This window comes from Stenella coeruleoalba, assembly GCF_951394435.1.
Source record: "Stenella coeruleoalba genome assembly, chromosome: 3".
Lineage (NCBI taxonomy): Eukaryota > Metazoa > Chordata > Mammalia > Artiodactyla > Delphinidae > Stenella > Stenella coeruleoalba.
The window spans coordinates 67,644,996-67,667,844 of NC_137148.1; the positions used below are offsets into that span (position 1 = coordinate 67,644,996).

Consider the following 22,849-nt stretch of genomic DNA (forward strand, 5'->3'; position numbering starts at 1 on the left):
TCTTTTTGTACTAAAACTTATACTATTCACTTAGATGACTGACTTCAATATAAATAAAAATGTTACTGTAAAGATTTTATATGTATATTCATCATTTTTCAAATAAATTATAAGTTTACAGAAGTGGTAAAATATCTGAAATTAGGACTGTCTGGAAAACTCTATGTATCTCTCTTTTCTCCTGTCCTTGTAAAAGAGTACTCTACTCACCATTAGACAACTTCTTATACAAGAAATATGACTTTTAGTAAATATACACCTATTAAACCATGGATCCACTGTTTCAGTTCCCTGCTGTCTCCTTATTTCCTTCTAGAGTGCAAGCTCCATGGGACAGGGATTTTGGGCTGTTTTGTATACTGTGATATTCTTAGCTTCTAATAAGTCCTGGGTCATTAAGTATCTGTTGAATATGTAAAAATTTACAAACAAAACAAAACTAACCAAAGGCACAAAAATGTTTCTTTCCTCAAGTATTTTAATATCTTCTGGAGCAAATAAAGTTTCAAATCCTTTTATTGCCTGTAGAAGACTCATTGTTAAGGAGTTAGGTTTTTCTCTTATAGTATACTTATTCCCTTGCCCTCTATTTCCTGTGGGCAAACATTCTTGTCAGTTAAACAAGAGAAGATTTATTACTTTTAATTAAAAGAACACATGTTACAAGATAACCAATAGGTAAAGCAAAGATAAGATACCAGTGGGCTTGATAGATTACCAGGGTCTCACTGAGCAGCCCCTCTTCTTATCTCACTTGCACATTTATCAAGGGTTTTAGCATCTAGCCTTGAAGTATGGCCATGAGGGAATCTCACAGGCTGGTTAGATGACATAACAGATCTTGACCCTGAAAACACCAATAGTTTTCCTGGCTTGTGTAAATTTTGTAGTTCTTGAAGAATTTGAAATATGCCATTCAAAATTACTCCTGACTACTTTTAATTTTTTCAGTCAAAACAAAGGATATAATGACTTTGACAAAAACAGAGTATCAAACTTGTTTTCAGCTAGAATTGTAGGCAACAGGCCAAGTGTGGGTTTGGCTAATTCTATTTTAACATTGTTTGGGTTATAAGAATAAAGAGAGATAACAGGGAATTTAATGAGCCACCCAGAGAAAAGCAAGCAATCCTGAAAACTTTACATTCTTATTCATTACTTTTTACTCAGCAGTCTCTCCTCAATTTCTTTTGGCTATAAAGAGCCATTTCCTTGACATAATGGCCTACTTGCTAGTAGGAGGTCCTGGTTGGACAGGGTGTATCAGATATATAAAATGTCAAATGGCAAGCATTTTGTGAGTAGAAGGGTATGTTTCTGCAGTTTTTGAAACAGACCATTTAAAAAATAGTAAACAAATAATATATTATGAAGCAATAATCTTCAAATTAGGGTACATGCAACTTGGGGTTACATAAATATTTCCTGAGGGAACAAAACAATCATTGTCAGACCCTTGATTCTCATATGTATACTTTCATAAGCTTAACCTTCCTGAGAACAAGCCAGTGTTTCTTCTTTCCCTTCTCCCCTTGAGGAGTCTCCCTCACCCATTTTTCTAAATAAATATTAACCCCCATTGTTAATATTACAATTTCAAATTGCCCTATTGTATACAGTTTATTGAGAGTAGAAATAAAGGGATGATTCAAAATTTCAGTGTCCAGAAAGTGAATGACAGTAATGACTGGTAACAAATATTTTTATACATCATGTGACTTCCAGATGATTTGCTTTCAACAAATTGAAAGAGTACCTCATAGACTTTTCAATTGATAGATTATTCAAAATATGTGATAATATGTCACAATGTGATTTTTTGACATATAACTCAGGTGTCCAAGAATTGAGTGACGTTGCTTTTTAATAACATTCTTCCCACCCTCAACTATATTTTTGTTAAACTGGCTTATAATTATACATATATATAAACATATATACACAATGCAAAAATAGGAATTATACTGATGCTGAATTGTCTCAATTGAGCAAAAAGTGATATTAACACAGAGATAATTCTTAAAAGGAAAATAACCCCAAGCATCTGAGACATTGTGAAACCTTTTTTATAAGTAATAATTATAGAAATGTATAACTTTATTATACACTTATAATAATAACTAGGATACAATAGGAAAAAATTAAACTTCATATGAGCACAGAATATTCAAATTTTGTATATAGTTTTTTCATAATAAACTCTAAATGATGATTATTAAAAGGCTTGAAAATATATATTATAATAAAATTCTATGGTAAAACTAGAATAGAAATACAAATTCAAGGAGAAAAAATATTACATATTTGATTGTTAAGGGATAATTTTTTAGTGTATTTCTTTTTCCAGTTCTTAAATTTTATTAGTGCATTGTATACTGTATTTGTAGACAACCATGAAAATGATCAAATATCACAAGTGTTTTCTGTCTTTTTTGTACATTAGGTAGATTTTTAACATGAGAAAATATTTAGTTAAATTTTTGTGCATTTTTAGTAGTCATTCTACATTAGGTATTGTGAAAGTCATCTATATCTAACAAGAGCTACTGGCGAACATACTATGTTTTAATTTAAATTATTCTTGAAAAGCATATTGCCCCCCATACCTGCCATGCTTATTCTTTGTGCTTGTTGTTCCTCTACCTGAATGCCCTTTCTCTTCCCAAGTCCTTCTTTCTCTTTAATTGTTCAAAGAATATCTGTTCTTAAAGAACTATCCAAATCTCTCTTTTTGCAGGAAGCTTTTCTAGACTATTTGAAGATTCACTATTATATTTGTTCCCTGTTCTTCTTTGCTTCATAATTTACATTGTAAATTCTACCATTTTATTCTATGCTTTCAGACAGGCATTATACATATACAGAGTAGCCAGCAAGACAATGCCCCAGTGATTTTAGGATTTCAAAACTTCTCCTTCCTTGCAAGTGGTTGCCTATGGTGTCTGAAGTTCCACCAGGAGCAATTATTCCATTGGTGTAAACAGTGTTTTCTCTGGTTGGTTCAGCTGAACCTCATATATACTGCTAGAAAGTGTAGCATATTAAACATTCCACTGTATTAATTCATCTCCTCTCTCACGATGGAAAAGACTGAGAGTTTTGACCAGAATTTTTATTTGGTAGTCTGAAGATTATTATGCATAGTGAAGAGAGAGAAAATAATTTGAGGAAATTGGGAAATAGTACCAAAAGGAAATTTAAAGATATTAATGATGAGCTTTATCAATTTCAAAATTTCCTAACACCAAACCTATCTAAATTTTATGTATAGTTCTACAATGTGTATTTTTTTTTCTCTGTATAAACTTGAACACTCCTTATGGAAAGAAATATATACAAAGATTATACCTAGTATTGTATCTCATATAGTTTGTTTTTTATTTTAACATCTTTATTGGAGTATAATTGCTTAACAATGCTGTGTTAGTTTCTGCTGTATAACAAAGTGAATCAGCTATACGTATACATATATCCCCATATCCCCTCTCGTGTCTCCCTCCCACCCTCCCTATCCCACCCCTCTAGGTGGTCACAAAGCACCAAGCTGATCTCCCTGTGTTACGCGGCTGCTTCCCACTAGCTAGCTATTTTACATTTGGTAGTGTATATATGTCCATGCCACTCTCTCACTTCGTCCCAGCTTACTCTTCCCCTCCCCGTGTCCTCAAGTCCATTCTCTACGTCTGCATCTTTATTACTGTCCTGCTCCTAGGTTCTTCAGAACCATTTTTTGTTTAGATTCCATATACATGTGTTAATATATGGTTTTTGTTTTTCTTTCTGACTTACTTCACTCTGTATGACAGACTCTAGGTCCATCCACCTCACTACAAATAACTCAATTTCGTTTCTTTTTATTGCTGAGTAATATTCCATTGTATACATGTGCCACATCTTCTTTATCCATTCATCTGTCAATGGACACTTAACTTGCTTCCATGTCCTGGCTATTGTAAATAGAGCTGCAATGAAAATTGGGGTACATGACTCTTTTTGAATTATGGTTTTCTCAGGGTATATGCCCAGTAGTGGGATTGCTGGGTCGTATGGTAGTTCTATTTGTAGTTTTTTAAGGAAACTCCACTCTGTTCTCTATAGTGGCTGTATCAATTTACATTCCCACCAACAATGCAAGAGGGTTCCCTTTTCTCCACACACTGTCCAGCATTTACTGTTTCTAGATTTTTTGACGATGGCCATTCTGACCTGTGTGAGGTGATACCTCATTGTAGTTTTTTTTTTTTTTTAAATTTTATTTATTTAAGGCTGTGTTGGGTCTTCGTTTCTGTGCGAGGGCCCCCTCCAGCTGCGGCAAGCGGGGGCCACTCTTCGTCACGGTGCGCAGGCCTCTCACTATCGGGGCCTCTCCCGTTGCGGAGCACAGGCTCCAGACGCGCAGGTTCAGTAATTGTGGCTCACGGGCCCAGCCGCTCCGTGGCATGTGGGATCCTCCCAGACCAGGGCCCGAACCCGTGTCCCCCGCACCGGCAGGCAGACTTTCAACCACTGCGCCACCAGGGAAGCCCCCTCATTGTACTTTTGATTTGCATTTCTCTAATGATTAATGATGTTGAGCATCCTTTCATGTGTTTGTTAGCAATCTCTATATCTTCTTTGGAGAAATGTCTATTTAGGTCTTCCATCCATTTTTGGATTGGGTTGTTTGTTTTTTGATACTGAGCTGCATGAGCTGCTTGTATATTTTGGAGATTAGTCCTTTGTCAGTTGCTTCGTTTGCAAATATTTTCTCCCATTCTGAGGGCTGTCTTTCTGTCTTGTTTATGGTTTCCTTTGCTGTGCAAAAGTTTTTAAGTTTCATTAGGTCCCATTTGTTTATTTTTGTTTTTATTTCCATTTCTCTAGGAAGTGGGTCAAAACGGATCTTGCTGTGATTTATGTCACAGAGTGCTCTGTTTTCCTCTCAGAGTTTTATAGTGTTTGCCCTTACATTTAGGTCTTTAATCCATTTTGAGTTTTTTTGTGTGTATGGTGTTAGAAAGTGTTCTAATTTCATTCTTTTACATGTAGCTGTCCAGTTTTCCCAGCACCACTTATTGAAGAGGCTGTCTTTCCTCCACTGTATATTCTTTCCTCCTTTATCAAAGATAAGGTGACCATATGTGTGTAGGTTTATCTCTGGGCTTTCTATCCTGTTCCATTGACCTATATTTCTGTTTTTGTGCCAGTACCATACTGTCTTGATTACTGTAGCTTTGTAGTCTGAAGTTAGGGAGCCTGATTCCTCCAGCTCCATTTTTCTTTCTCAAAATTGCCTGGCTATTCAGGGTCTTTGGTGTTTCCATACAAATTGTGAATTTTTTGTTGTGCTTCTGTGAAAAATGCCATTGGTAGTTTGATAGCAATTGCATTGAATCTGTAGATTGCTTTGGGTAGTAGAGTCATTTTCACAATGTTGATTCTTCCAATCCAAGAACATGGTATATCTCTCCATCTTTTTGTGTCATTTTTAATTTCTTTCATCAGTGCCTTATAGTTTTCTGCATACAGGTCTTTCGTCTCCTTGGGTAGGTTTATTCCTAGGTATTTTATTCTTTTTGTTGCAATGGTAAATGGGAGTGTTTCCTTAATTTCTCTTTCAGAGTTTTCATCATTAGTGTATAGGAATGCAAGAGATTTCTGTGCATTTTTTATCTTGCTACTTTACCAAATTCATTGATTAGCTCTAGTAGTTTTCTGATAGCATCTTTAGGATTCTCTATGTATAGTATCATGTCATCTGCAAACAGTGACAGTTTTACCTCTTTTTAGTTTATTTTTAAACAGATGATACTGGATATCAAAACATAATTTAAAATATCAATATGTGTAATGTGCTGGGATTTATAACCTTCGCAACTATGTAAATTTATGATGTAATTTTCTATGCTCACAGCGATATGATAAAGTAATTTTTTTTCAAGATTCTTTAGGGTTTGCCAGAAAAACAGATGGTAGGTCCTCATATAAAGTATTCTGTGACAGACACCACAAATTATTTGTCACTTTGCATTCTTCACTTCGTTCATGATATAATTCCTGATTTTACCGAGAATCAATCAACCAGCTGGAGATTCTACTTGCCCCTTCTCATGCTTCTAGCTGTGACCATGAAACCAACAGAATATGTGACAAAGTGATGTGTGCAACTTGTGCATGGTCACCCTAAAGGAAATTGCTTTCTTGTCACTCATCTTCACCCTTTCACACTCTTTGGGCTATGGCAAAGGCTGAACAGTCATCTTGGATTCCAAAATGGAAACCACATATGAGGGAGGATGGGGACATCAGCCAACAAATGCCAGAAAGTTCAACTCTGATTTGAAACATGAGTGAAATAAATAGCTATTATTTACGTCACCATTTGGAGCATTTCTTATTTACAACATAAAATTCTGTATTCTAAATAATGTACATGGCTAAGTAGAAAAATAAATAGAAAAACAAATGGCTATATTATTTCAGAAGATGTAAAAAATGTCAATATAGTGCAGTGAGTGAATACTGAATTGTAAGGGAACACGAACTTCTATCCCAGTCCTAGCTTTGACACGATATGGCTGTTTTCTTTAGACAAGTAATATTACTTCCCTAACTACTTCCTAAATAAAGGGCATGGATTATATATCTTAAAGGCCTTATTACTTAATTACCATGTTTTTCTTTTTTTTTGCAGAGAGGACCAGGGGAAGTTTGAAGAGAAGTTGTTACTTAAATTGCACCTTGAAAGATAATTTAATGGATGTCTCTGTGAGATATGAGTCATAGAATAAAAGTGAAAATCTCCTGATGTCCTCTAATAACCTACACAGGGTAAAATAAATTGAGTTCATAGGACAATAATATTCTTAGAACAGAAGTATATTTATTGAATACAGCAGCTCAGATGTAAATGCAATGGTTGCTTAACACATTACTAACAATATCTAACCCATTCTCATATTTATGATCTTATAATTCCAATTCTTAGCAGTCTCCAATGTATGAGACAAATAGTACAAGGCACTGGAATTGATCATGGCCGTGACCAAGGTGGCTAAGCACATTGCATTCTATTAGAAACAATTAAGATCTTGGCAGTTGAATATGAGGAAATCAGGAACAAGACTGCTAGAAGATGGGAGGAATGATTTGCAAGCTCATTTAAACACAGATAAAATGTTAGTAGGGTTTATAATGAAAGTACATAAGACCTTTTAATTTTTAAATGATTTAAATTATGTAAAACTATAAATTATTAAACAAATTGATATCTGAAGTCATTCATAATTTGTGTCAACAACCCAATTAAAAAAAAAAGGCAAGTTTCACAAAAATATTATAACAACCTAAAATGTACATGATTTTTTGTTAGGCATTTTAATGTGTTTTTATTTAAACATCAAAACAACATTTGTCAGAATATTTTTCCATGTTATTAGAGATGATTAAGCTGAAAATCAGAGAGTTAAATAAGTCCTTTACAATTTCAAAGCTAGTAAGTTCTAGTGACAAGTTTTCTACCCAGGCCTGCTGGATTCTAAAGTTCATGCTTTTCAAACTACAGCAAATTCTTTTGCCCAGAATTACAACCATATACCATCAAGATACAGACTTTTCCATCTTCTTCAAAAGATTCCTCATAGTCCTTTGTAGTTCATAATTCCCTCCTCACTCCAGCAGCAAGAAATATTGATCTGTTTCTATCACTATATATTAGTTTTTTTTATATAAATGGAATCTTACAATATGTACTTCTGTGTTTTTGTCTTCTTTCAGTCGGCATAATGATTTTGAGATTCATCCATGTTGTTGTATCATAGCTGTTTCCTTTTTATTGCTGAGGAGTATTCAGTTGTATGAATTTATCATTTTATATTTGTCCACTGAATTGTTGATAGACATTCGGACTGTTTTCCACTTTGTCTTTATGAATAAAGCTTCTGTACACATTTTTTTGTACAACTATTTGTGTAGATGTATGTTTTTATTTCTCTTGGGGAAATATCTAGAAAGGGAAATGGCTGGGTCCTATGGTAGGTACAAGTTTATCTTTTTAAGAAACTGACAAAGGGTTTTCCAAAGTAGTTGTACCATTTTACATTTTCACCAGCAGTGTATTAGAGTCCAGCTCCACTACATCTCACCAACACTTGCCATGGTCACTCTCATTAATGTAAGCCATTCTAATAGATGTGAGTAGTATGTAATTGTAGTTTTAATTTTTAACTCCATGAAAGTTAAATGAGGTTGAGCATATTTTTTGTGTAAGTACTGGCCATATTATATGTCTTTTGATCAAATATTTTACTATTTTAATTGGCTTTTGATTTATTAAGTATTTATCTTATATCATTTGTCAGGTATATATATTGTAAATATGTTCTACCAATCTGAGACTTACCTTGTTGATTTCTTAATGGTGATTACCAAAGAGAAAACATTTCTAATTTGGATAAATTTGAATTTTGTTATTCTTTTTGTTCTTTTATGTTTCATGCTTTTGTTGTGTTCTATGAAATCTTTGCCTATCCAAATATGTAAAGATTTTCCTTTATGCCTTCCTCTAAGAGTTTTCATCTTTTTTTAATTTTATATTGAATTCTCTGATACATTTCAAATTAGCTTTTTTGTATATGGTTGCATTAATTTTCTATTGCTGTCATAATAAAATATGTTGTGGCTTGAACAATACAAATTCATTATCTTAAAGTTCTGGATGTCAGAAATCTGACATGGATCTCACTGGGTAGAAACCAAGGTTTTGGAGGACTGCATTCCTTTATGGATGCTCTAGGGGAGAATCTATTTCCTTACTCACCTCAGTGGTTGGCAAAATTCAGTTTCTTGCAGTTACAGGATGGAAGTCCCTGTTTCCTTGCTGGCTGTCAGCCGAGGACCACCTACGACTTCTAGAGGATGTCCACATTCCTTGGCTTGTGGCCCTTTATTCCCAACTTTCAATGCCAGCAATGGCTAGTAGAGTCCCTTTCATGTGACACCTTTTTCTGACTCAGGCAGGAAAAATTCTTCACTTTTGAAGATTCATGTGATTAGCCTGAGCCACTTGGATAATTCAGAATTATTTTCTCATTTCAAAATCCTTAACCTAGATCACACCTATAAAGTCTCTTTTGCCATAGGTAACATACTGACAGGTACAGGGGATTAGTATTTGGACATCTTTGGGAGACCATAATTCTGCCTACAACAATGAGCAATGATATATTTTTTTCTATAATGAGTGTCATTATTTTAACATTATATGTTTAAAAATATTTTCTTTCCCCATGGAATTGCCTTAGCAACCTAGTCAAGAATCACTTGACCACATGTTTACATATATTTCTGAAATATTCATTTTGTTTTGTTTATTTACATGCTTATTCTTTCATCAATACTACACTGTATTGATTACTATATATTTACAGTAGGTCTTAAAATTAGGTAAAATAAATCTTTCAATTTTTTTTTTGGAAAATTGATTTGGCTATTCTAATTTACACACACATTTTTCACATTATTTCTTAGGTTTCTGACAACTCATCTCAGTACTGTTCTGTAATTTTTAGTATAAAGGTCCTAAAAACTTTATCAAATTTATTCCTAATTATTTTATGTTTTTTGGTAATATTGCAAATATTTTAAAATTATGTTTTCTCACTAAAAATAGAATTACCATATGATCCAGCAATCCCACTCCTGGGCATATTTCCAGACAAAGCTATAATTCAAAAAGATATATGCACCCCTATGTTCATAGCAGCACTAGTCACAATAGCCAAGACATGGAAACAACTTAAATGTTCATCGACAGATGAATGGATAAAGAAGATGTGGTACATGTATACAATGGAATACTACTCAGCCATAAAAAAGAACAAAATAATGTCATTTGCAGCAACATGGATGCAACTAGAGATTATCATGCTAAGTAAAGTAAGTCAGAAAGACAAAGACAAATACCATATGATATCACTAATATGTGGACTCTAAAATATGACACAAATGAACCTATCTATGAAACAGAAACAGAATCACAGACATAGACAACAGACTGGTGACTGCCAAGGGGGAGGGGGGAAGGGAGAGGGATGGACTGGGAATTTGGGGTTGGTAGATGCAAACTATTACATTTAGAATGGATAAACAACAAGGTCCTACTGTATAGCACAGGGAACTATGTTTAATATCGTATGATAAACCGTAATGAAAAAGAACATTAAAAAAAGAAAGTATATATATGTATAACTGAATCACTTTGCTGTACAGCAGAAATTAACACAATATTGTTAATCACCTATACGTCAATAAAAAGTAATGTTTTCTAATGGTTTGCTGATAGTATATAAAAACACAACTGATGTATTTTATATTAAACTTGTATCCTTTGACTTGCTAAATTCACATATTAGCTCTAGTTCTAGTTTTGTACATTCCTAAGGATATTCTATGCAAACAATCATGCCAATAATTATAAAGACAGTGTTCATTATTCTTTTTTGATTTTAATCCTTTTCTTTCTTTCTTTATTACAATGATTAGGATCTCTACTACAATGTTGAATAGAAGTAATGAGAGTAGATATCCTTGTCTTATTTCTAATCAAAGGGGGAAGTGTTCAATATTTCACTATTAAATAAGATGCTAACTGTTAAGTTTTTACAGATGCTCTTTTTCAGGTTAAAGTTGTTTCTTTAAAATCCTAATTTGCTGAGAGTTTTTCTCACAAATGTGTGTTGAATTTTTAAGTTGTTGTTGTTGTTTTTCACCTAATGTGGCAATCACATGGTTTTAGTGTTAGTCCAGGTCTTCCAAGAAGCAAATGATAAGATAGGATCAAGTATGCAAAGTCTTTATTAGGAGACCCAACAGTGAGAGAAAACTTAGAGGGGGCTTTGATCTAGGGAGCCATGAGGCAACACATGTCTGAGACTGTGTGCAGAAGAGATGGATAGAAGATTGAATAGAAGTATCTTAGAATGTAGTGGAGTTTACAGAAAGTTGAGTTAGGCCATCAGGGAATTCTCAGAACAAAATTTCCCATTAGAAGAGTCCCATATCTCCTATAAACAAGCCTGCTTAGTATCCCCCTACCATCACTAGTCACTGTCTGGGAGGAAATGAGCAATGGATTTCAGGGTGCATAAGCTGGCGCCCATGGTCAACTCTGCTCCCTGTAGATGGAAGAATTCAAGGCACATCTTATAACTGACACATTTCAGTCTTGGCTCTGCACAGATCTACTTTTTCTTTTAAATAAACTTAATTTTTAGAATAGTTTTATATTTACAGAAAAATTAAGAAGATAGGGTACCACAGAAAGAGTTCCCATATACCCCACACCTAGTTTCCTCTACTGTTAACATCTTACATTAGTATGGTACATTGGTTACAATTAATAGACCAATATTGATACATTAGTAATACAGAAGGTCCATATTTTATTTAGATTTCCTTAGGTTTCACCTAATGTCCTTTTCTGTTCCAGGATCCCATATAGGATAGCATATTATATTTACTCATTTTGTCTTATTCACCTCTTCTCATATCTGTTTTTCAAAATTAAATCAGAGAAGCTCCTCCATGGTTCCTATGGTAAATTACTCTCTGCTGCCTCCATTCTTGGCTTTCTGGAGCCATGCACAACTGAAAGTTTAATATTTAAGGCATTCTTCCTGATGCTGGCCTTTATAAGATCAGAAAATAATGGGAAATAATAATATTCTAACATTCAAAAATCCATAGCACCAGTATTAAGTGCTGCATACATACTTCACCAAGTTTGTATAAGGATCCAGTGAAGTAATATGTATGAAGCCTTCCAAAGCCCCTGTCTCTTGTGTTTTCATTGGTGATAGAAGCGGGGATGCTCCCTCGCTGTCCTGGTCCTCCAATTTTCTTTTACAACTATGAGTGGCTTTGTACTCAAGTTTAGCCAATATGATATAAGAGAAAGATATTAGGTAAGGTTATCAGGAAAGTTTACATAATACACAACTAACCTAGCATCTCATTTCACCCTTTATCCTTTGACCTACTCCATGATTCCTATGTAGATTATCAAAAAATGATTTTGATTAACAGAAGTGCAGCAGTTATCATCCTGTGATGGAAGCCAAAAGCTAAATTGGAATAAGAAGACAGAAGGAACAATGTCCCCTTTGAAACTTTTTTGCAGTTTACAGAAGCCCCAAACAGCCTATCTCCAGAATTTTTGTGTTAAACAATTTTCTTATTTATGTCAGTACTAGTCAATTATTTGCTTGTTGCCATTAAATACAATCCTAGTTGATACTGTAGGTCAAATATTTAACACACAGCCTGGTACAGGTACTCTGATTACTTATTTATTTATTTATTTATTTTGCGGTACGCGGGCTTCTCACTGCTGTGGCCTCTCCCATTGCCGAGCACAAGCTCCAGAGGCGCAGACTCAGCAGCCATGGCTCACGGGCCCAGCCGCTCCGCGGCATGTGGGGTCTTCGCGGACCGGGGCACGAACCCGCATCCCCTGCATCGGCAGGCAGACTCTCAACCACTGCGCCACCAGGGAAGCCCTGATTATTTTTTAATAGATATTATTATGAACATATATACCAGTTCAGAAAATTAAAACTACCAAACAAAATATAAATACCTAGAATATGTTAAAATTTAGTTTTCCTTAATGACACATATTTATGTCAAATATTTTTGTACAAAATGAATGAAGTGGGTCCTTAGCTCTTTCCCAACACACATCACCAAAAGAGAAAAGCTGCTATACAGGAGAATAGGAGCTCACAGGCCAGAATACAAAATAACTGAAGAATAGAAAAATTTCAAAAGAAAAACGGAAACTGAACAATATATATTATCTGAAGAATTATTGAAGCAGTGAACAACTAATTAAAATAAGCATGATAAGCATATTTAACCAAGAAAAGGAAAATATTACCATGTTGGATGCTAATGAGATAAATAACACAACAGAACGGATAAACTATGGAATGTAAATAGCTGAAAATGAATTTGTGAGCTGAATGATCATATGGGGTAAATTTCACAGAAGATGTTGGGAGAAAGTAAGGAGATATAGAAAACAAAAGAAAAATTAAGAAATAAAGAGAAAAGAAGTATGAATATCCAAATAATATGGATATAATAAAGAGAAAAATAAAAAAAGAAGGAAAGAGTAAAAGTTTCCCAGATTCAGATATATTTGCAAGACCTCAGACTAAATGGTTCATTGAGTCTCTGTGATGTGAGAGAAGGAAATTGATTCTGGAACTCAAAATGCACTAAGCAAGCAGATGTCAAATGTTCTTAGGCAAAACTCTACAAGAGAGAAAGCTATCTCCTCAACATGCCTCACACTCCCTTTGGGAATTTCCTTCTCCTGCTGCATCTATACATATCTACACATATCATTCTCTTTCTAAAGCCAGCCCTAACTTGACACAGTATTTTTTAAAATAATGTTCTCAAAGTGTAATCCTAAAAAATCTTGATCTGTTAAAAAATGAAGACCCTGATCTCCATAAAAGACCTTATAATAAATCTTAATCCCATTCTGTATGAGCTGAATTCATTTTTAAAAAACATCTCAGTTGATATTATATAGACTACATTGAGATTCTGCTCTAAGCACTCAGGGCTTTTGACTGTGAAATTTCCTCAATTCCAAGAAGATCCCAAGGCACAAAGGAAAAAAATGCACCAAACTTTAAAAGTTAATTAGAAGAACTTAAAGAGTCACCATATTACTATTAAAGAACAAAAGCTAGTACTGTCTACTGAAGAATAAAACTAACAATCATGAAAGTTTAAACATATTTAACATATTGTCAGAGTACCTGAATTTACATTTGTTCAACTGAAGATAAACTTAATTGAGCAGTTAATGGTAAGTTTACTCTATCCCCAACAGCAAAGGAATCTTGCCCTCAGCAAGAATAAAGCGGTCCTGTACAGAATCCATGTATAAAATGAATCTCTATCTCAAAATAAAATCTATCCTCCTAGAAGATGACTGAGTAAATAAGTACTCAGAGAAGCTGGAACTACATTCCTGGACTTTCTATGGAAGAGAGCTGAAAGTGGGATATTCTTGGGTACATTTAATCTTAATTGGTAGAGAGAAAGAAGCTGCCTCAGATTTACAAAGATCAGAAATTTCAACTTTTAATGAATTTTTTGTTAACTTTGAATTTTGTTTATAATAAATCCATTATAAATTGTGACTTTGTCAATTGACACTTGTTCTGACTACCTCATTTCAATTTGACAAGCTGTCTTCTCTACCACCTTTTACTCATAAAATCTGTCCTGAATCTTACTAAACTTCTGGGTGAAAATAAGCAAATTATAAAACAAAATAATACAACAGACACTATGAGTTAGTCAAAGAAAACTCAAATATGTGGTATATGCCCACCTGTGTGTGTGGAATACTATTATAATGTATCAACTTGGCTAGGATGAACTACATTTCCCAGAATTCACTTTCTTTTATTGTTTCTGATAAGGGGAGGCCACAAGGAGGATTCTTGGGAGATTTGGAAGCCGCAGCCATTTCTTACCAAAAGTACACATTGTTGCTGTTCAGCTGATTCACCTCATTGGTGTGAAGCAGCAGCTGAGCCTGCAATTGCTCTCTCTCCTCAGGATCACCCATCAGCTGCTCGCACTGCTGGACCAGGTGTTTGTGTTTATCTCTGTGACAAAGGGCCCCAGCATATGCAGGATACACATGTCACTAAGATTAGGAGCAATAAGACCAGACTCAGGCCCCCAGTGGGGCTGCACCCAACTCAAGCTTATAGGTTCCAGCCTGCCCTTGATCTTTCCCACCTTGCATCTATCTTCCTTTCCTGACTGCCTGTCCTGTGGATTCCGAGCTCTGGCGTCAGATCTGGAAACAGTCTTATGGGGACTGCTTAATTAATTCCTACACTTATATAAGGCCAATTCCCTGTAACAAATGCATTTAATATATATGTATGCTTTTATCTTCTATTGGTTCTGCTTCTGATTGAGGCCTAAGTGATAAAATGTATGTGTTGTATGTTCTCATAATGGTCTTATGAAATAACTTTCTGTTATTATCCCCATTTTGGAGATGAGGAAATGGAATGGGTGGTTAAAAACTTGCCAAGGTCACATGGCAAGCAAGTAACATAATCAGGATCAGAACCAGTCAGATAAGCCCTATTAAAAAAAAAAAAAAAGGAAGAAAGAATTGATATAACTGATGTTTGGCACAGTAACCCATATAAGTATATAAAGCTGCTAATACATGGTAGGTACTCTCAAGATGCCATTTTTCTTGCCTGGGTGCTTTAACACGCCAAACATCCCAGCTGACAATGAAAGAATCCTTATGAACTGTACAAAGCATGCATCTGCTAAACTTGCACAGAATGAACTGGAAACACAGTCAATGTTTTGTTTTCCTTATCACTGTACTGTTCTCTCAAGGTGCACCAGAAATGAATGATTACTCACCTACTTACATTTGGCTTTATTTATGAAATCTCACACAATCAATAATTGATGGCTCTCTGGAGGAAGCAACTCACAGGCACTGAAAATGGCATGTTCCTTCCTTCCAGAAAAGAAGAGGACATGTGCTTGAATTTTTTGGGAGATAACGGGGTGGGACTGGCAGTGGGGGAGGGGAGTTGACACTGACTATGGAGACCACCTGATTTTAAGCGGCAGGACAGCAGTAACTTTCTGGGTGTTTTTGTTTTTCTCCCCAAAGACAAAATTTTCATTTCTGGCTAACATATGAAATAATTTTCAATGGAACAAAATGACATTCATTAACTAGCAGTGACAGTACTATTTTTTGTTTGTTTTGCTTTTCTTTTTCATTTTTTTTGCAAATTAGAATTTAACTTCAGCCAGAGTTGCCCGGAAACAATGGATATGAAGAATATGGAATTTTTAATATGGTCATTTGACTCCAGTTGTTTTCATGTTACACCATGTTGATTTTTTTTCTTTGGCCGATTTTGAGCACTTTTCACTCATTTCTTTTTTGTTTCTTATTTCATTGTTAGAGAAGCTCCTAAAATAAGGGAGAAATGGGTATTTTCCCCTGATGAGGGCAAGTGAGTAGTGTCATACCTAGCATGAGTACAAAAGGAAAGCTGAGAGATTACACAGAATGCAAGGAATATAATCTAAATTTCTAGTAACAATAGGCAATACCAAAAGGTTTCAGACACTGGGACAGTTAAGTTAAACAGGGTTCCATGATCTCTGTCCAGAGAACCTCTGCCAGGGGCAAGATACTGCTGGTCATGCTATATTTTCCCAGAAATTTCTCCCCATGTGCTAATGACAGAGAGTCCCAGGGAAGAGGGTTTAGACAAAGAAGGAAAAGGATGGCAGTGGGGGATAGTGAAAAGGGCAGATTTTTGGAGCCTTAGCCTCTATGCAGGCCCTTTATTTTTGTGTCAGACTGCTAGCCATAGTGAGACCTAAACCCAACCCTGAAGTTAACTATAGAGCAAGACCAGGACAATGGACCCTTATAAGATACTGTATCCCCAGGGCCTGGCACATGGAAGGAGTAATGATTTATTTAATGGATAAATTCATTAATTGATCAAAGGAACGAGAAGAGAGTTTGTCTTATTTTGTTGCCTGTTTGTTTTATAAAGGGTTGATCTACATTTAACTTTGCATGTGACTTCACTTTTTTCAAGTTAAATGCCTGGTTTCACATTTTCATGATAATCCTAAAAAGAGACATCTTAAAATTTGTTTACATCTGGTGATAACCACTGTGGTTAACACTCAGCAGTGGCAAAAGTCCAAACAGCTACAACAAAATGATGTGTAAAGGTGGAACAAAATGTGGTCTATTTTAGTACTGGTGATGGTGTACTCTAACCTTATAAGGGGGAAAAAAAGAGAACATCACTGCATTAACCAATATGCTGGATTTCACATTAAACTATTTAATAGTGCAACAATAACGTGGGTGGAAAGAAGACAACAGTGATTTCTTTCCAATGATTTTGGGAGGTGAAGGTGGTCTTAAATATACACTATTTTCCATTTTGTGCCTTGTGAGCTTTGGATATTTTGATTGTAATTTTTCCAAGTTAACTTTTGTTCCCAGATTTGTGTCGGCAAGTCTGTGACAATGATACAGTAATGATGATATATCTCAGAACAGCACTGCCTAAACGCCACCTGTAAAAACAGCAGGAAAGCACTATAGCGAGGAACAGAACAGCAGGTAAGATGATGTTTGTGTAAGTGCCAGCTACATATTTGTTAAAGCTAATGAAGTGTAAAAGGAAATGCAACTTATCCTCATCTTGTCCAGAATTTGGAGGCATTTTGAGGAGTAAATCCCAAAACAGAAGGATGGAAAATTGCCTAGATTGAGTAAAATCAATGGCCAACAGGAAAGAATGACATTTATTTGAGTCTACAATAACCAGATGTTAAGTTAGTAAAAGAGAATGTGTTGGTTTATAGGTCCTCAGAAATGTCAATTGCCATATGTGATAAGGGGGCAGTTTATTCCTTTAATTTTTATTTTAGTGCCCACCAATTCTGAAGAGAGATCTAGATGAATGTGTAAAGTTTCTCTTTGAAGCTGAGTGGTGAGGAATGCATCTTGATGAGTCCCATTTTCAGGCATTAAAGTGCCAAAGTAAAATGAGGTCTCTATATCATTTCTTACCATCAGCTAAATCAGGATGTCAAGTCATAAATATATTTATCCTCTGTTGGTAACATTAGAAATTATCCCTTCTCCTGCACCAATAAGATGAATCTCTGCTTATTCCTCATTACGTCAAACTCTATTAATATGTATTAAAGTAATAGAGATTTAATATTGAAACAGAACAGTGTGAACCCTGTATGCAAGTCTATAATTCCCTAAACGACACCTAGTCATTATTGGGGATTTAATAAAAGTTATCCTAAAGGCAAAATGGTTTGAAAATTCAAATCTCTGTCAAAAGACATTCTTAAAAATTCTTCTTTTCTAGCTCATGATTCTTAAATTTCAACATGCACTTAAATTATGTATACAAAATCATTTATACTTTGTACTATTTGAAAATGCTTGACTTTGGCCAGTGTGTAGACTTTTTAGCCTAACTCTATCTAAAACACAGTGTAGACTTTGTGAACCTGGAAACAAAAATGTAAGAATTTTATAAAATCTCTAAAGCTTTATAATGATTCCTCACTTTTTCAATCCTAGAAATTACAGAATTGGATTATGGAATTGTAAGAGATGGCTGGGAAACTCCAAAATCCACATGGCGGGCATCTAGAAGTGCAGCTTGAATTCTGTGGCATGAGCTGAAGGAGCACACAGGCAGAATCTCTCTCTTTTAGGGAAGCCTGCTTTTAAGGTTTTTCAACTGATAGAATCAACTCTACTCCCCAGATTATCTAATGTAATCTTGTTTATTAAGTCAAATAATTATAGATATTAATCACATCTACAAAATACCTTCACAAAAACATCTAGATAAGTGTTTTACTGAGGACTATAGCCTAGCCAAGGTGACACATAAACATCCCAACTGTTATTTCCTTCAATGATAGAACAGATTAAATTTTTTCTAAGGAGCAAACTAAATGATATGGATAACTTTTACAGATAGGGTGAAAAACACAGTTTTGTTTTTCCCCAGATTTTTTGTAATAATCATTTATTCTTTGGAGGATCATGTAAGTGTACATACATTTTTATTTTAAGTTTTAATTTGTATATGGAAAACTTCAAACATATATGATAATGCAGAGAATACAATGAAGGCCAATGTACCCCTCATCCAGCATCAACAATCATCAACATTTTGCCAACCTAAAATATGCATATATATATATATATATATATATATAGACACATATATACATATGTATCTTTAATCACTAGGATGCACTTCTGCCTGGATTTGAATCTCAGTCTCTGAAAGGCATGAGGGAACATAGCTAAAGGAGTAGCAAAATTATGTTTTTCATTTCAACCTAGAGGATAAACCTAGTGAGTAAAAACTTGGCCACAATACCCTGCACTACTGTTTTCTTTCTCCTTTAATTTTTTCCCCTAGTGAATATAGTTGAATTTTATGAAACCATCATTTATTGAAAGTATGTAACTTTGCTACTGATAATAATATATTAAGGAAATGCTAGAGAAGGATAATAGTGAGTAATAAAAATCATGGATAGATAGTAAGATAAAGATATAGCCTAATATTTTTAAAAAATAATATAATTTAAAAGGATATGGGAATAATCATTTTAAGAGTATAACAAAAACGAGGCTAGCATTCGACTTGGGATTGGAAAGTAAGGTGGGAGAAAAGACAAGGAATTTACTTATTTATCCTTTAAAGTTTCCAGGCTACAGCACAGTTGATGAAATGGTGGAATGCCACATTGCTTCTAGTCAGTGCAACATTGCTTTAATGTAAAACTTATGCTCAATTTCCATTTTCCCGCTGAAGGTTTAAATGAGCCGATGGATTCTGAAAAATGCACTGGCAGCAAAAGTCTAACAGAGTTATGGTGTTAACAGCAGTCTAGAGCTCTCTACTTTGTACCAGAAATAGGTATGTTAGAGTCCTTGGGGAGGGGAGGGAAGGCTCCTTAAAATTATTTAGTAACATAAGTGAATGCCACATGCTTATTACCCTTGTCTTAGGGAAATATGCATAATAATGTAATCATTATTGATTCTTTCTCTGTAGGACTCCTGCTTTGGCTCATTGCTCATTTTGAATGACTCAGTAAGTCACAAGAGTTGTCAGTGTTTCCTCACTTAGCTTTACATCATTTGTTTACAACATGTGCTCAACAACAGCCTGCTTTATGGATGAGCTCCTATAGACTGTGACGATTTAATGCATAATGCAGGTGTATATTAAATCTGTTACACATACATCATGAACACAATGGAATTGCTTGGAGACAACTGTGGATAAGTGTGCATTATTTTATTCTGTACCCCAAAGGCTTAGCATGATGCCTGGAACCTGGTATGCACTCTATGAATGCTTGTTGAATAGATGGGTATGTAAATAAATGAATGAAATTAATTTTTTTTAAAAATCAGCTGATTTTCATATGAAACTCTGCACAGTGGCATACAATGTTGTTTTCTGCCTGAAATTCTAACTAATTCTTTATTTGCCTATCTAAACCCTCCTCTTCAAGGACTACCTTCATCCTCATATTTTCCGTAAGCTTACTTGATCACTTCATCAAATGTTGTTTTATTCCTTGACTAATCAGTTGGCACTTTACAATTACTTAGTTGGAGAAAGAAGATAAACAAATGATGCATTAAATAATCACGTATAAATGGAAAAATAAGATCAATATAATAACAGATATGTACTGTGTTTTCTTTAAAAAAACAATATTAATGTTTGAATTCAGGTTCTGTGCATTAAAAGTAAATAAATCACTACTCACCAGAAGTCCTGCCCACAGCAGATTCTCATTATGACGCAGATCTGTTTGAGATATATTTTAGTGTTAAAAGACCCCACTTAATTTTTTTTTCTATTTTAGAAGGACTCTTATTTCAATTAATTATTTTTCTATATAATAAACATATACTTGAAAGGGGACAAATACTTAGCAGAAGGAAATTGTCGCTTTATCACTCAATATCATCTAGCACAGTCTGAGGTACTAATATCTTTTTTCATTAAAAAGCTAACATTGGAATAATACCAGGTTTTGCAAGAACAAAATGAAAGTTATAAGAAAGTCGTATCAATGTAAATATTTAAATTTCTTCTTTTAAATAAATTAGAGCAATTATTAGTTCTCTCACTATTCCTCCAACATTTTGTACATTTATGGACTAATTCTTTGATTCTTTAAAACACGTCATCTGATTTAATCCAAGAAATTCTTGGTGGAAGTGTAAACAATGCAACATTCATCCATTTATCCATTCAATCCACAAATATTTATTGACACGCTAGTTTTGTTTCTTTTTTTGGCGGGGCTGGGGCGGGGCGGGGAGTAGCTTTTTTCTTGTCCGCCCCCGCACCGCCTTTGGGCCAGAGCCCTTTTCCCAACCTTACCTGGCCTTTCATGGGGCAAAAACGGCTGCTCTGCAACTCTAAGTGGGGCAGGGGGTAGTGAGGCCGCTACAAACATTGGGGTTTGCTTGACAGGTGGCACGAGCTAGACCCCCTTAGGGACGAGCCTGAGACCTGCACCGCCGGCGTCCTGGTCACCCTGTGTTCCTCATCCCAGTATTTCCGCATCAGCCCCGTGGAACTCCCGAAATCGCGCGAGATCAGGTTTCCTCGCGGCAAGCTTGGGCTTCAGCGGTAGCGGCTCGGGCAGGATTTCGCTGTTTTCGGATCTGACCCTGATCCTTAGCTCATCCTAGTCTATCGGCTTACTCCCCTCCATGAGGACCTACTCTTACTCTTCCCCCAGCCCCCGCCACCTCCAACACACACCTGAAGCCGCATAAGCCTAACTTGTGGACTCCAGCTGTGCCCTGTTTGCCTTCCTTGGAAATCCCACACTCCACCTGGGCCACACTCAGGCCAAGCAGAAGGCTTCCTCATGGTGTTTAAAAAAAAGAGAGAGAGAGTGAGAGAAAGAGAGAAAGAAAAATGACAGGGTTAAGCCCCAGACAGGGTCCCAGACAGGACAAGAAATCAGACGCTGTCGTGTGGTGATAGTGGGCCTTCATGCTGGGGCAAGGCTGTCAGCTCTAGGCCTGGGTCTAAGGCATCATCCTTCACCATTTGAAGGCCAAGGGTGCTCGGTGGATGTTGGCACAGATGCAGAAGTTTCTGATGTTAGTAGACTTATGTCACTGAGTAATTAATGAAGGTGCATTTGAAGCCCACGGGCTCCAGCAAGTGGCAGATCTTTTCTTCCAGGCAGCAGGTACCCTTAATGTTTCCACTGGTAAATAAGGTAAACCATTTGGAATTATAGGTTTTATAATAAAATCTTAGATAGAGTGATTTCCATGATTGCACTAAACAAAGTTTCAAGTTTAAAAATATTCATTTAATGCGATGACTTAAAAGAGGAATCACTAGTGAGGCTTTCATGAGATCACAGCTGAGGTGCTGGAGATTTCCGAAGAGATGCTTTAAATTATCATATGAGTTTGAATTGGATTGTTCACTGAGCAATCACAAATGTATCTGCTTTATGAAAGCAATGAGATCATAAAAATACAAGCCTTCTAAACTTGTTCCATCTCTAACTCCTCCCTTTAAGATTCACCGTCATCACCACAGTTTCCGTTTTTTATTTGACTCATGATTCTGACTCACCTTCCTTGTTCTAGGCCACTTGTTCTAGCTTTCAGGCAATTGTTTAATTCATATTCTCAACTACATGGATCTGGTCATAGGGATGTGGGAGTGAGATGAAAATGTAGCTTTTCCTGCAATATAGACCTTGTAGTCTTTAGGAGGAAGAAAAGCAAGATGAGAGAATGCAAGTCTCCAGGACTAACACACTCCTCTCTTGTTAATTCTGACATTGTCCATCCTTCATAACACCCATTATTATGACTACAGAACCTCTGACATTTTGCTTTGCTTTCCCAAACTTGGTATTGACCAGGGCTAAGGAGATGGAATGCTAAGATATCCTTCCTAAGGAAGGAAATGGAAGAAGAGGCAGAGGAAAAGAAAAAAAAATCCCAACCTGCTAAAGATAGAGGAAACCTTTCAAAGTTATTTTCAGAAGAGACCTCTGGGATAGTTGGTAGCTAATTACAGTAAATTTATTATACTCTTTAAAAAAGTAGATAGACTGAGGAAGTTGCAAGTAGGCCACTATAACCTGTTTCCATCCTTCAGTTATAGAAGTATTTTTTGAAGGAAGTGCCTAAGCTCTACAG

General features: G+C 35.5%; 1 long non-coding RNA gene across 1 annotated transcript in view; it reads right to left on the reverse strand.

Moving 5' to 3' along the window:
* Nucleotides 1-21,210, reverse strand: part of LOC307185095 — a 76,020-nt gene extending 54,810 nt beyond the window's left edge. The window contains exons 1-2 of the long non-coding RNA XR_013827880.1: nucleotides 21,051-21,210; nucleotides 20,428-20,468 (exon numbers count right to left, since the gene is read on the reverse strand). This is a non-coding gene — a long non-coding RNA (uncharacterized lncRNA). The remainder of the gene's footprint in view (nucleotides 1-20,427; nucleotides 20,469-21,050) is intronic.
* Nucleotides 21,211-22,849: the final 1,639 nt, after the last annotated feature.